The sequence below is a fragment of the Antedon bifida genome, chromosome 9 (assembly GCF_963402885.1).
Source record: "Antedon bifida chromosome 9, ecAntBifi1.1, whole genome shotgun sequence".
In the NCBI taxonomy this organism is placed as follows: domain Eukaryota; kingdom Metazoa; phylum Echinodermata; class Crinoidea; order Comatulida; family Antedonidae; genus Antedon; species Antedon bifida.
Window position 1 is genome coordinate 7060729 of NC_136234.1, and position 13224 is coordinate 7073952.

General features: G+C 34.6%; 1 protein-coding gene across 1 annotated transcript in view; it reads left to right on the forward strand.

Annotated features, from left to right (window-relative positions):
• LOC144851706 (muscarinic acetylcholine receptor M3-like) overlaps positions 1 to 13224 on the forward strand; it is a 47346-nt gene that overhangs the window by 7967 nt on the left and 26155 nt on the right. The window lies entirely within an intron of this gene.

Below are 13224 nucleotides of genomic sequence, written 5' to 3' on the forward strand. Positions count from 1 at the left end.
ATTATTATGGAAGAGTTCCATTATTCACTAGCATGTGCATGTTGGTCATGTGATTAATAGAATCTCTATTGGCCTTGCAAATGTTTCTTATTCATTTATACTCGTTTGATATCGTACTTGAGTACAATGTTTGTACTACGAGTAGTTCGTCCAGACATCTTTTTGCAGAAGTTGGTTATACCACGCATTGATATTCATTATGTTTTTTCATAATTGCAGTGCAACTCGTTCGGTAGTGGTAGGCTTACAAAGTACTTGCTAAACCGACATCTTGTCGCCATACCATCACGATGAATAATCAACCAATTTATCACCGTTTTTCATTTGAAAAATAATTCAGATAAATCGAAATATCAATAGACAAAATAACATAAACATACCACGTATGAAAACACATTAGTTGAAGACAGAAAACGAAGTTTATTTTACCACAGGCCACTTTATACATTAAAGTACATAAAATTTGTACAACACCATATATAACAACATGACAGGCAATCATTCCGAATGTATAACAGTTTTTGCACGCACGGTTGTTCACACTGCGCGTATCTTGTTGTGTGCATTTGTTAGTTCTAGATCATTGTCGTATGTTTAAGAAAGACAAAGTTTCTATGTTATATGTTTTCATGTGGTTAGTTCCAGACCCCTTCACATATAACCTCCCATGTTACAGACGTCACATCTGAAACACGTGGGAGGCTGTATTACGGAATGTATACGAAATATTGCCATATCGACAGCACTGACAATCGGGTGGTTAACAAAATTTTCAATTAACGTATCGCCTAACCTGCGTATTGATGGAATAAGCTTTGTTTAAATAATAAATGGTTGTGAATCGTATTCAAAGCACATATGCATCCGTCAGCAGAAGCGTTATACGCTGTCAATTCGCACGATTAAATTAACGAATCTCAGTCTATATGCAAAATAAATCTAATTCATTCGAATGTTGATGGTAATTGCTGTTTTACATTATAGAGCTGCAATTTATAACATTGGATATACTCATTCAGTTATGCGCAAATTATGCGCATAAAAATAATCTTTCATAAACATCCAATGTATAGTAATTGTGTTATGCACAATTATGCTGTAAGTTCGTAGAGTTTCACCCGATACACGAGTGGTATCAAGTCTAGCGACAATAAACACTGTGCGGTATCGTGTCTGCTGGCAGCAATCGTCATCTTATGTTGGATACTGTATTAGTCTGTTACTTCAGCTTGGTTCGAATCCCAATCTGATCGTTTGGTTTTTTCATATAGATCGACGGATTATTCAGAGGGTTAGGTTAAGTTCGGTGCTATAATATAGGACTCTTGCCGTCGCACATCAGCATACACGATACTACGAGATGTATGTTGTCGCTATACATGATACTGTAGCGTCCTTTGTACTTTGTTATGGGTTAAATAACTAATTATAGTATTAACCAAGTGGATAATTAGCATCAACAAATTATTCTGTTAATTGCTATGTAAATGAAATAATAATAATTGAATATTCACGCCTGTATGTACAGAAATGTCGTCTAATTATAGGCCATCGTCTGAACACGAACCATTAAGCATGAATCAATGTCAAATGCTAACCAAACCTTCGCCTTACTCCAATTTTGCTTCCAGCGTTTTTAATTTACTATTGTCAGAGAAATGTGTAATTGCAAGTGGCATGAGGTTGAATAGGAAGATATTGCTGAAATTGTACCCGAACAAATCATAAACTAAACGCTATTCTAATTTACGAATACTAATAGTTTAGTCTACTTACAAGATTTCAGAGTTTGTTATTTGTAATAGGGAGGCAGAGGCATGGCAATTTGTTCGTAATTAAAAAGAATGCATGTTGCTCGATGGTTTGTGTAACCGTTCCTGAGATACATGTCTTTCTTTTTTTCATCGTTTGCAACTTGCGCACTCGTGATTCCGGATGTTATGACGTTCAACTCGCGCACTCCGGGCGTTGTCACATTCCACTCACACACTCGTGATTCAGGGCGTTGTCACTTTCAACTCGCACACTCCGGGCGTTGTCACTTTCAACTCGCACACTCCGGGAGTTGTCACTTTCAACTCGCGCACTCCGGGCGTTGTCACTTTCAATTCGCGCACTCTGGGCGGTGTCACATTCCACTCACGCACTCCCGGGTGTTGTCATTTTCAACTCGCGCACTCCGGGCGTTGTCACTTTCAACTAGCACACTCCGGGCGTTGTCACTTTCAACTCAATTTATGTGGTCTATAAGAATATATTTTGTCATCGATGGCTTTCCATAGGACATTTTAAATGTAAGCTTACTCGTAAGTATTCACTTACATTATGTCATTCAAGTTAAGTAAGTTGTTTTGCAATTGACTTTGAAGAATTTTTTTAACTTTTCTGCGCAACAAATTAAGCCTTGTTTCATTTTGTTTCTCCTGTAGTAACAAAGTATGAGGATGGCGAATATGTAGGTCGGGTAGAATTCGAAATAGAATGTGTTTAAAAGCTAACGGTAACTGAAATGATGTGCATGATTGCAAAGATTACGATATTCATCAGTAAAATCACCAGAATAATACTTGATAATTAAAATACAACATTTCCCAATAAATGTATATAAGATTCATGTGTATATATTTTGGCCATTTTAGGTATTTGGCCTTTCTTGCTGAATACAACGCGTAAAGCTCTATCTACACTATCAAACTTTATGTGACAACAAAATGTGATGTGCCCATATTGGGGCATATCACTCTACCATATTTGGGCACATGACACTTTTTTGTCAAACTAGTTTGAGAGTGTAGACAGAGCCTTATGGCATGCATACATAATATGTTAAAACAGACTTCTCTGATGTTTATAATATGTACTTTGTTTCCAAAAAGGGAAAAAACCCAAATTTTGTAATTATAGTAGGTCTCCTATCAAGATTTGTCCACTCGACTCTCATTGGTCTCCTTGACTTTTCAGTTGCGTTTACTGCAAAATTTATTTCTGACGGTATCAATCAATCAATCAATAAATCGTTCCATTTTAAAGCGACATTGTTACTTTTTAGAAGTGGCTTGAACTGTCCAAAGATGACGAATTTCTAATATGTAAAGTCAGATTCTAGGTCCAACACATGAGTAAGTACAATGTCCCCAGCTATGTTTCTCCTTGGAATGTGTAAGATTATTTCCACGCATCGGAACACTTAGAGAAAGATTTTATAATGAACACGTGATATTATAGATTGGCTAACTTATGTAAACATTTTATTGTATATATATATATTATATTTATTAATACATTATTACGTAACTTATGTTGATACGAAGGAGGCCTATGCAATCATTTCTAGGGTTACTCGGTTATCAATAATAAGTACTGTTATATACATCATGTGATACGATATTCGTTACCACGTAATGTAATATATAGATAAAGATGTTGCTTTGTAACGAAATATGTAACGCAATATCGCAATATGTAACGAATTCGATAGAAATGAAACCTCAATAATGAAACCTAACCGCGTCATCACAATCTCTTATTTAAGTTCATAGTTTGTGTACGAGGTCATAGCAAGATATAATTAATGAATGTTTCATATACATTCACATTTTTCGATTTCACGATACCGGCTACGCGGATTGCCGCGAGCCGTGGGTCACATCGTGAAAACAACATTGAGACGCGACTTTATTTGTCGAAACCGAGCCGGAGCTGGAACCAGTGCAGGACGTGCGTATGTACGCGAAACGGAAGTTTTAATCAATGACAAATGTCTCTAATTGTGATTCTCAATACAGTAAATTGGGTGGTACGTCCTAGGCCTAAAGCGTGGTTCCCACCAGAGACGCAACGCAAGGACGTACGCGCAACGCAAGCGAGTTAACCAATGACAAGCCACTGTTCGAATAATCCATCGCTTGTGGTTGGTCAACTCACTTACGTTGCGTTACGTCCTTGTGTTGCGTCGCTAGTGGGAACCAATCATAATTGGAACCAAACTTACGGTCATTCCTATCAGTATAATAGGTCCACTTTCATATTTTAGTTGCCATTTTCTGTTTGTTATGCGTTATCTTTGAAAGTGTTACAGTTAGCATTATCGAGATTTGCGAGAGATTTGCAGCAATGCATTATGGGATTACATCCTACATCACATCAATGTCAACTTGTCATATGATTGTGATGTGGCATTATATATGTATCGTAAGCAAAAACATAACATCATCATCTATGCCGTTATTATTCGAGTGTGAACTAACGGTCATATAGGTCATACAATGTTTTGTGTGATTTAAATCATGATACGGTGCATGGTATGATTTGCCAAATTTCAAATTTTCGTTTTCGCGAAACGTCACCGCGTCGCGCGTATCGAGTAACATAGGCAATTGTGCGCGCACACTCAGCATGACATGCGCATAACTTTATTCGATAGGCACGTAGAGTCTGCTGGCGCGGTTTAAGATTTTTCAGTAGATTAAACAGAATAATTGAGTTATGAAATAGAATAGAATTTAATGTTTTAAAAACATTTTTCAAGTTTTGTAGGATTGATTTATTTTATGATGCTGTTGTGAACAAATGAGCAACACATAATCAATTAAACTTGCGTTCAGTCGAATGTTTGAACATGTTTCAGAATGAATGACTTTTAAATGTATTGTAATGTTGTTTTAAATATAAATGCTAGATAATTAGTTATAAATGATACAATTGACATTTAATAATTTAATAACACGTGATCAACTATCGCCTTGTCAACGGTAGCGCGTCCATGTATCATTTTATGGATCACTAATATACGCGCTTCATTTCGTCGTTATGTTGCTAGCCTATCAGACATTGCTGTCAAAATTTAGTAATAAAAAAATTAACAATAAGTAGCAAAAAAAAAGAGAAGAAATAAAGTGACAGCAGCTTGCAATACATATTAACAGTTGTAATTTTTACATTAAAAGATAGTGGTCTTGTTCTACGCAATGGAATAAATAATAATGCCTGTGGCGTTGTTCTTCATATCACAACAATCTAAATTTAAATTTGCATCGCGTGCGTTTTATTTAAAAACATCTAAAATTGATTATTCAGGAGTAACTTCTTATTCAATGATTATTAAAGGATTGTAACGTATAAGTCAGAGTATAAAATAAGCCATAAAAATGATGTTTAAAGCAAGCCGAGAGTCTGTCAAGTCAATGTATGTAAATAGCACACACGCATATGAACTAAAACTTAACGTAATAATATAATCCCGTGAAACGCATTTTAACAGTGACGTACGGTATGGATATGAAAAATTGTTTTTTAGAGTGTTTGTATTATGACTACCAGTGGTGTAATTGATTACATTGACTGGGAATCACCGTAAGGACATCCTAATGCCTTACGGTGATATCTATCCGACTATAAGACGGCGATTCACTTAATATTGATAAAAAATATTTTGGCACACATAGCGTTTCATACGCCGACCTATAACTAGGGACTTGATGCCTGTGATACACAAATTATAGTAAAACTATGAACAAAGTACCGGATGCCCATGCTAAACATAGGCCTATAAGATTGTAAAAGGTATCAATGAGATTGTATGCACAATTAGCGTAATCATTAGTTCTGTAGTTCTTTTTTTGACGAAAATTAATAACATCTTTATTTTTTTTTTTTTTGGGAAACATTAAATATCTCACTACTAATTTATTCTTTGATGTTGCGGCCTAGTTGAACAGATGAACTACTGCAATGATTACTTATTAGATATATATAATTGTAATTACATGCGTAATGAGAAACACGACATACATTAGGTGCTGGTCAATACACTATACAGCTAGCTCAGTACACGCTACCCCGAATTGGTTTATGTCAGAAATTATTATACGATATTCTTCATTAACAACGGAAAGATCTCATCATTAAATCCAATCTAATTTGAAATAAAGAAATGGATACCAAAATCTTTCAGTCAATTCTACAAAATATTTAATTAATAAAAATCGATAGTACAATATACGTGCATATCCTTGCCGTAAACTGTATGCGATGTTCGTATTCTGTAATTTATCTAGTAGTATGGTGTATAATATTCAAAGACAGACAATTTGAACAATTATTGAACATTTTACCCCACTTTCTAGTAATATTTGTCAATCACGATTGCTGTATTTTCAGTTCTCTTGCATAACTTCAATAAACATCACAATAATTTCATTTTTTTTTCACATTTATTAGTCAATGGCAAACCTATATATTGTACACTGAAATTGTTATGAAATGTGTTTTGAAACGGGTTCATGTACATAAACCTCAGCTTTCACGAGAGATGCTGACCTATCTGCCAATTCGACCTCAATGTTGGTTCAATTAAACATTTTTATATTTGTATATGTATTAATGTATGAGGTGATCTCTATACTCGCATCCTGCTCCTAAAGCTTGATTCCCACTAGGACGCATACTGTGCACGTAACGCAGGACATGGACCAATCATAAGCAAGGACTATCTAAACTGTTTTCTTGTGATTGGATTTCCATTAAATAAGTTGGCAACTGTAATGTTATATGCTTTGTATGATGGCAAGTATTATGTCATTTTAAGATATTATTCGTGATTCCTACTCGCATCATCTTAAATCTTCTAATGTGTGCAAATAAATTAACGAAAAATGATTTATCAGATTATTACATAATCCGTTTTATGCAAATCACTTTAATCTTTGCAGCATTATATCATTAATCGTAAAACTGATAAAAATAAATCCGCTTCTAATCACGCTGTCTTCAACTATAGGCGATACAGACAAAAAGTACTGTACTATAGAGGGCGCATTCTCATAACCTTTATTCAGCTTGCGTGATCAGTAGAGCGTGACCAGCGAGTTTTGCGATTACGCCGTCGATTTGTTTATATTATTAGACGTACTAGATTGTATATTTTAGAAAACTGATATTATATATAACGCATTTCTTTGAATAAATTTGTACTTTTATGTATTATAAACAGCATATTAAAACTAAAAATAAAGAAAACGTTCGTTTTGGTGCAATTTGTATTGTATATCGCCTTTTGTTTTGAATAAACAAATTATATGAACAGCGCCACCTAGAATAATGGGGCGCTAAATACGATCGTCTGTTTTACGTGACAGCCACCAGTTCATGTTCCGAATTTTTGCAGACCGACTCATTTCATCTTTATCAACAACATATGTTAAAACAACAATTTTGTTATGGTTAAAATCGTAGAAATTGACTGCTAAACTTGCTCAATATTTTCAAGCTAGCCTAGGCTAATGCTGCATGCTGAGATGGTATTTGTATGTTAATGTATTGTAAATATTTTGTAAAAAGGTATGGATGTTCATATTTCTTATATGACAGGTCTCTGTCGTTTATGTGGTTGTAGATTTAAAAAAAATGATACAAAAACAAATATTCTGAACTTAAGATCTGACATTCTTCCATATTACAATCTGATTGAATCTGTACAAAATGTTCACCCCAACTTTATTTGTGCTACTTGTACATCAAAATGTTACAAATTCAAGCCGATAACAACATACAAATGGACAAGTCATAAACAATCATCATGTTTGACATGCTTTTTATTTACAAATCAGTACATTCACGGATCTATGAAGAAACATAATCAGCGATCACGAAATCTTAATGGTACATTTTGTAAGCCTGACAATTCATCACCTTCATTAAACAGTCAATTTGAAGTAAAAAACAGTGCTATTGATGATATTTATGTCTGTAAAGTATGTAATGATGTTATGTCTCTGTCTATGTTAGAGACTAAATGTTGCCATACTTTTTGTGCAAATTGTTTGTCCCAACTGTTTTGTACACTAAAAGCAGATGTAATTCCTTGTCTTCAATGTTTGTCTCCTGTTTGCATTGTTGATGTGAAATCACCATCGAAACTAAGCCAGCAATCATTGCTAACGGTTGAGCTGAGATGCCAAAAGTGCTCGGACACACTTTTGTATCCAGAATGTCAAGTTATAACATCTCACCTAAACTGCACATGTTGGAGGTGCATGTTGTACCAACCCTTCGAAGATGGCATGTTGGACTAGGCTTGCTCAGTGAGCAAGGTGGCGAGCAAATTCATGCAGCATTCAATCGACAGAGCCGCAACGTCCATGGCGTCAATTCAGAAGGCAAGAAAATGGAATCCATAATGAAAAATCACATGGTGTACACAGTCCCCGAAATCCATCACAGAATAGTTCCACCTAAAAAAAGAAAACACAGTAAGTATAATGAAGAATGAAACTGTAATTAGACATCTAAATATGTTTTTGAATTGTTTTTATTCTCATTTTCTATTTCTATTATTCTGGTATATGATTAATTACAGAAGTATTTGCAACAATTATTTAGTCAACAATGTTATTAATAATTTATTTATTGTAGGTACTGAAGAATGAAGATTCAATTGACATGGACTTGCAGACAGTAACACAATTTTTGTGTTGCAAGTATAAACAGAGAGTTTTTTGTAAATAAAGAAGCAGGGAAAATTTTCATTTCAACACTTTTTTTGCAATATTATTGATAATCAAACTGATTTTTTAGTCGAGAAACATAGTTTTGTAGTTGCATTTTTTACTACATAATTTAGCAATAAAGTTGTTTTGTGAAGCTTTTTGCTATGCTACACTGGTGAAATTATTCCCTGAGAACTGCGTCAAAATTTGTCATTGTGATTAAAGAATGAGAATTTATTGTATGTAAAAAATTTACAAATAAAATATCCTATACAAGGTTTATTGATGATTTAAAAAAAATGTATGTTGCAAAAAACAAATGCAGGTTTTTAATTTATGATATTGATAATGAAATTAAAAACCATTTTAAAAATTTAAATAACACCAAACACTCATTTATTTAATGACTGGTTATAAATTAAAGAATTATCAAGGTTTATAGATGATTTTTGAAGAATTTATAAATGATGCAATAAGAAATGCATATTTTTATTATGATTTGAATTGTATTTAATTAAATTTAATAAGTAGCCATGTTAAAATGTAAATAACACCAATTATTTATTGACTGGTTGAATAAAATTATTGATTTTCGAAGAATTTATTGTTATATATAAATTATATAATATATATATATATATTATAATGGAGTAAAGAAAACTCCATGGTTTAAGTCTAACCCTACCATTAACAATGCCTAAAGCTGAACTTATTTTATATATTATTAATTAGCCTAGGCCTACATATTATACTATGTATTGCCTACCTTTACTATTTAAATGTTTTACATACTAATAATATTAATATTATTAGGCTTAGGCCTACAAGACAACCTAGGCTAGTACTACTAGTAGTTGTAGTAGGGCCTACTAGTACTACTCTAGGCCTAGTACTAGCTTGGTCTATTTAGGCCTAGCTAGGCCTATATTATTATTCTATTTTATTATTATTATGCTGTTCAATAATGTTAATTTTTCTTCTACTATAATAAGCCGAATTAACAAATAAAAAAGAATTAGGCCTACAGTAATAATATAGTGCTTTCCTTAGTTATTTACATACACACGTGTAGCTAGGCCTAGACATAGTGCAAGATCTGAAAGCGAAACGTCGTGAAATGATCAATTCTCAGGCGCGCATACGCGCTAGGCCCACTACACGGTATACACTCTTCCCAGGGGCGAAGGGTGTACAAACGGCATCGTAGAAAAAAAACTAACCATAACAAAAAATTTTTACTTTTCATACACGTTATTTAATAATTTCTCATTATATTAATCTAAATTATGTTTTAATCACTGGTGGAAAACAATGTATCCTTCATTACCCAAAAATCATGCACATTTTCATGTAAAAACATAAAAATTAAAGGGCATACCTTGATATCGACCTTCTCCAACAATGTGACAGCGTGCAACCTTGAATACGGGTTCTACAAGTTTTTTTACGTCACCAACTGTTTTATTCTCATGAATATTCAGCGATATCGTGAATTAACACAAATCTATTGGTCGACAAAGTTCATTAAATATTCACATGTGTTGTCTTGTTTACTCAGAGGTTTGCATGAGAGCGCGCCCTCTATAGTTTTTTTGTTTAGCGATATAGGACTTTTTGTCAATAGTGAAGACACCGTGTAATGTTTTGTTACTAAATCATTGTTTGGTTTTCGTTTGAGCAAAATATGTTTTTATTTTTAGAGCGTCTTTATGCACCTGAAACTATAGCGACGCAATGCAACGTAAGTGATTTAACCAATCGCAATCAATTGATTATTCGAACAGCGGCTTGTCATTGGTCAACTCGCTCGCTATTTGCGTTGCGCGTACGTATTTGCGTTGCGCGTACGTCTTTGCGTTGCGTCTATAGTGCATGGGAACCACGCTTAATGTTTTAATATAGAAACAGTTTGTGTGCCAATTCAAAGCTGCGCTTCAATAATCTGTGATTCAACAAATCTTGTCTTTAACAGAGCGTTAGACAATTGACCCCCTTTTAATTGTGTTTGATTTGTCTCTTGTTTATAAATGCGATCATGTAATAATAAATTTATTGATTTACCATGGTAACCAAACATTACTAGTGTAACAATGCTTGTATAAAGATGGATATTAAATATAGAACAGCGCGTGTCTATGAAATTACACTCTGACGTATCGTAAAACTAAACAATAGTACAATACATAAATTCATACTACAATTACACGATAACCAAATAATGTGTCGAAATATTAATTGGGTGGATTTTGTTTCTTCATTGTTGTTTTCATAAACGGCATACTTAACTATTTAAGTTCAAATTACATTTCTCAAGTGTCTAATATAGTTTGAGCCTATCATTTGTAATCCTATTCGATTCTTAAATGTTTTGTGCTTAAGCTTTGTGATTGGTCGTTAGTTTATCCTAATTTGCATTTATACTTTATGTTATAGCGCAATGATCGTTAGAATGGCGCTATAAAAATGGAACATTGATTGATTGAAAATAGGCCTAATGTAAACTGTATGTAATAAAAAAATGAATTAATTCAGTTATCGATATAGTATAATTCGATACAATGCAAAAGTCTAATTTAATATTAAATACCAAATTTTAAAAGGTCTTACGTTTAAAAAATTATATTTGTTGAAGATACAATTGCTGTGACGTCATCAAACAGTATTCTTGTGACTGCTGACAAAGTGTTCATTGAATGTTCTGCCGTACAAGTATCGATCAACGGGTTATCAATGCGACATACTTTCGGCTAAATTCTGACGTCATGATTGTAGGACAGGAGAAGTTAAAACCATCTTGGAAAGATGTATATATTATTATAACATGAACACAATGGATCATATTTGATTTTATCCTATTACATTTTTTCACAATTATTGACAGAGATTTATACATAAACGTTTCTAATAATACGTTATCGGGTACGGTACCGATACCGATGTGCTGTAGAGACATTTGTTATATAGTAGTTCAGAAGGTCGATACCCTCACTGTTTTCCACCACCCAGCGTTCGGAGAGTTTTGTGTTTTAAATATGAGAAAAATATCTGGCCGATCGAGACACTTGTATTTACTATATTAAATTTATGTAAAATGTAATTCACCATGGCAGTGGACATTACTTATACGCGACAGTTCTTATTACATGTACCTACAATATTAATCATCACACTTAATAACCTTATCGATAATTTTCGTATAAATGTTGAAATACCGTGAATGTTTGGAAACACTTGTTTGTTAATTGCTATACTTGATTAGAATCAAGTGGACGTGTAAAGCCGGCCAGCCATTGCTAATGAGTAGCACATCCGGCCAGTGACTTGATTTGATGTACACACATCAAATTGCTACAGGCGTACCACGCGACAGGCGTATCACGCGACAGGCGTACCACGCGACAGGCGTACCACGCGACAGGCGTAGCAAGCATCGGCTATAAACGTCACGACATACGACGCGTCGTACTATCATGCGCCAAGCGTACTGTCATGGGCCAAGCGTACTGTCATGGGCCAAGCGTACTGTCATGCACCAAGCATACTACAATGCACCACGCGTACTGCCATGCACCACGCGTACTGCCATGAACCAAGCGTACTGCCATGCACCACGCGTACTGCCATGCACCACGCGTACTGCCATGAACCAAGCGTACTGTCATGCACCACGCGTACTGCCATGCACCACGCGTACTGTCATGCACCACGCGTACTACCATGCACCACGCGTACTACCATGCACCAAACGTCTGCCATGATGCACCAAGCGTAATACCATGCAACATGCTTACTGCCATGTAGCATAAAACGCTAAGCGTATACTTCAACGCGTCCGCCACCACGCACTAAGCGTGTGCCATGCACCAAGCGTCTGCCACGCACCATACCAAACATCCATGCATCAAGCTTACAAAAACATGCATACAATCGGTGACACTCTGAGAGAGTTTCAAACAAGTTAGAAACGCGCATAAAAATCAAGTTTTTCTATGTCAAGCCATTTTTCATGTCAAATTGTCACTGTCGCAAAAATTTCAATCAAGTTAGACGCACGCGTAAAAGTCATGCCATTTCCATGTCAAGTTGTCACTGACGCTCTGAGAGAGTTTCAATCAAGTTAGACACGTATCCAAATCAAATTGTTACGCTGATCAATCTAGCTTCCTTGTGAATTGAAAATCTCACACCCAGATTAAAAACATACAAAATATCAATTTCTTAAAACATCGTAAAACGTAATTGTAATACCAAAATTCAGTATATAAAAATAATAGTGTTATAATGAACTTCAGGTATATACAAAACAATATAAAGACTTGGAAACTAATCTCTATTAAAACTATTTCAATTAGATAACTTGTATCGTTCGACACATCCTAGTTTCTTCCGTTTCAGTCAAGACAGGAATGAACAAATCTAGAATGTGACGTCATGACGCACAGTGATCTTTCATTAGTTTTTCTTGAACGTTAATTTTTCGACCAAATAAGTAAACGTAAGTGACAGTAAAATACATTATTTCCATGTAAATGTCAAGTAAAGATGCAGCACGTATCTATGTAATTTAAATATTTATTATTCGCTACAATGCTATAGTTCTTCCTAGTGAAAGCATTTCATGCTTTTTGTGTCGTTCGTGTTATTGAATTATTTAATTCAAAGGAAACCCATGCATGCGTGCGTGCGTGGACGGACGCATCATTTTTTCTCCGACGCGTAAAAGCTTGGTTCAACGTTC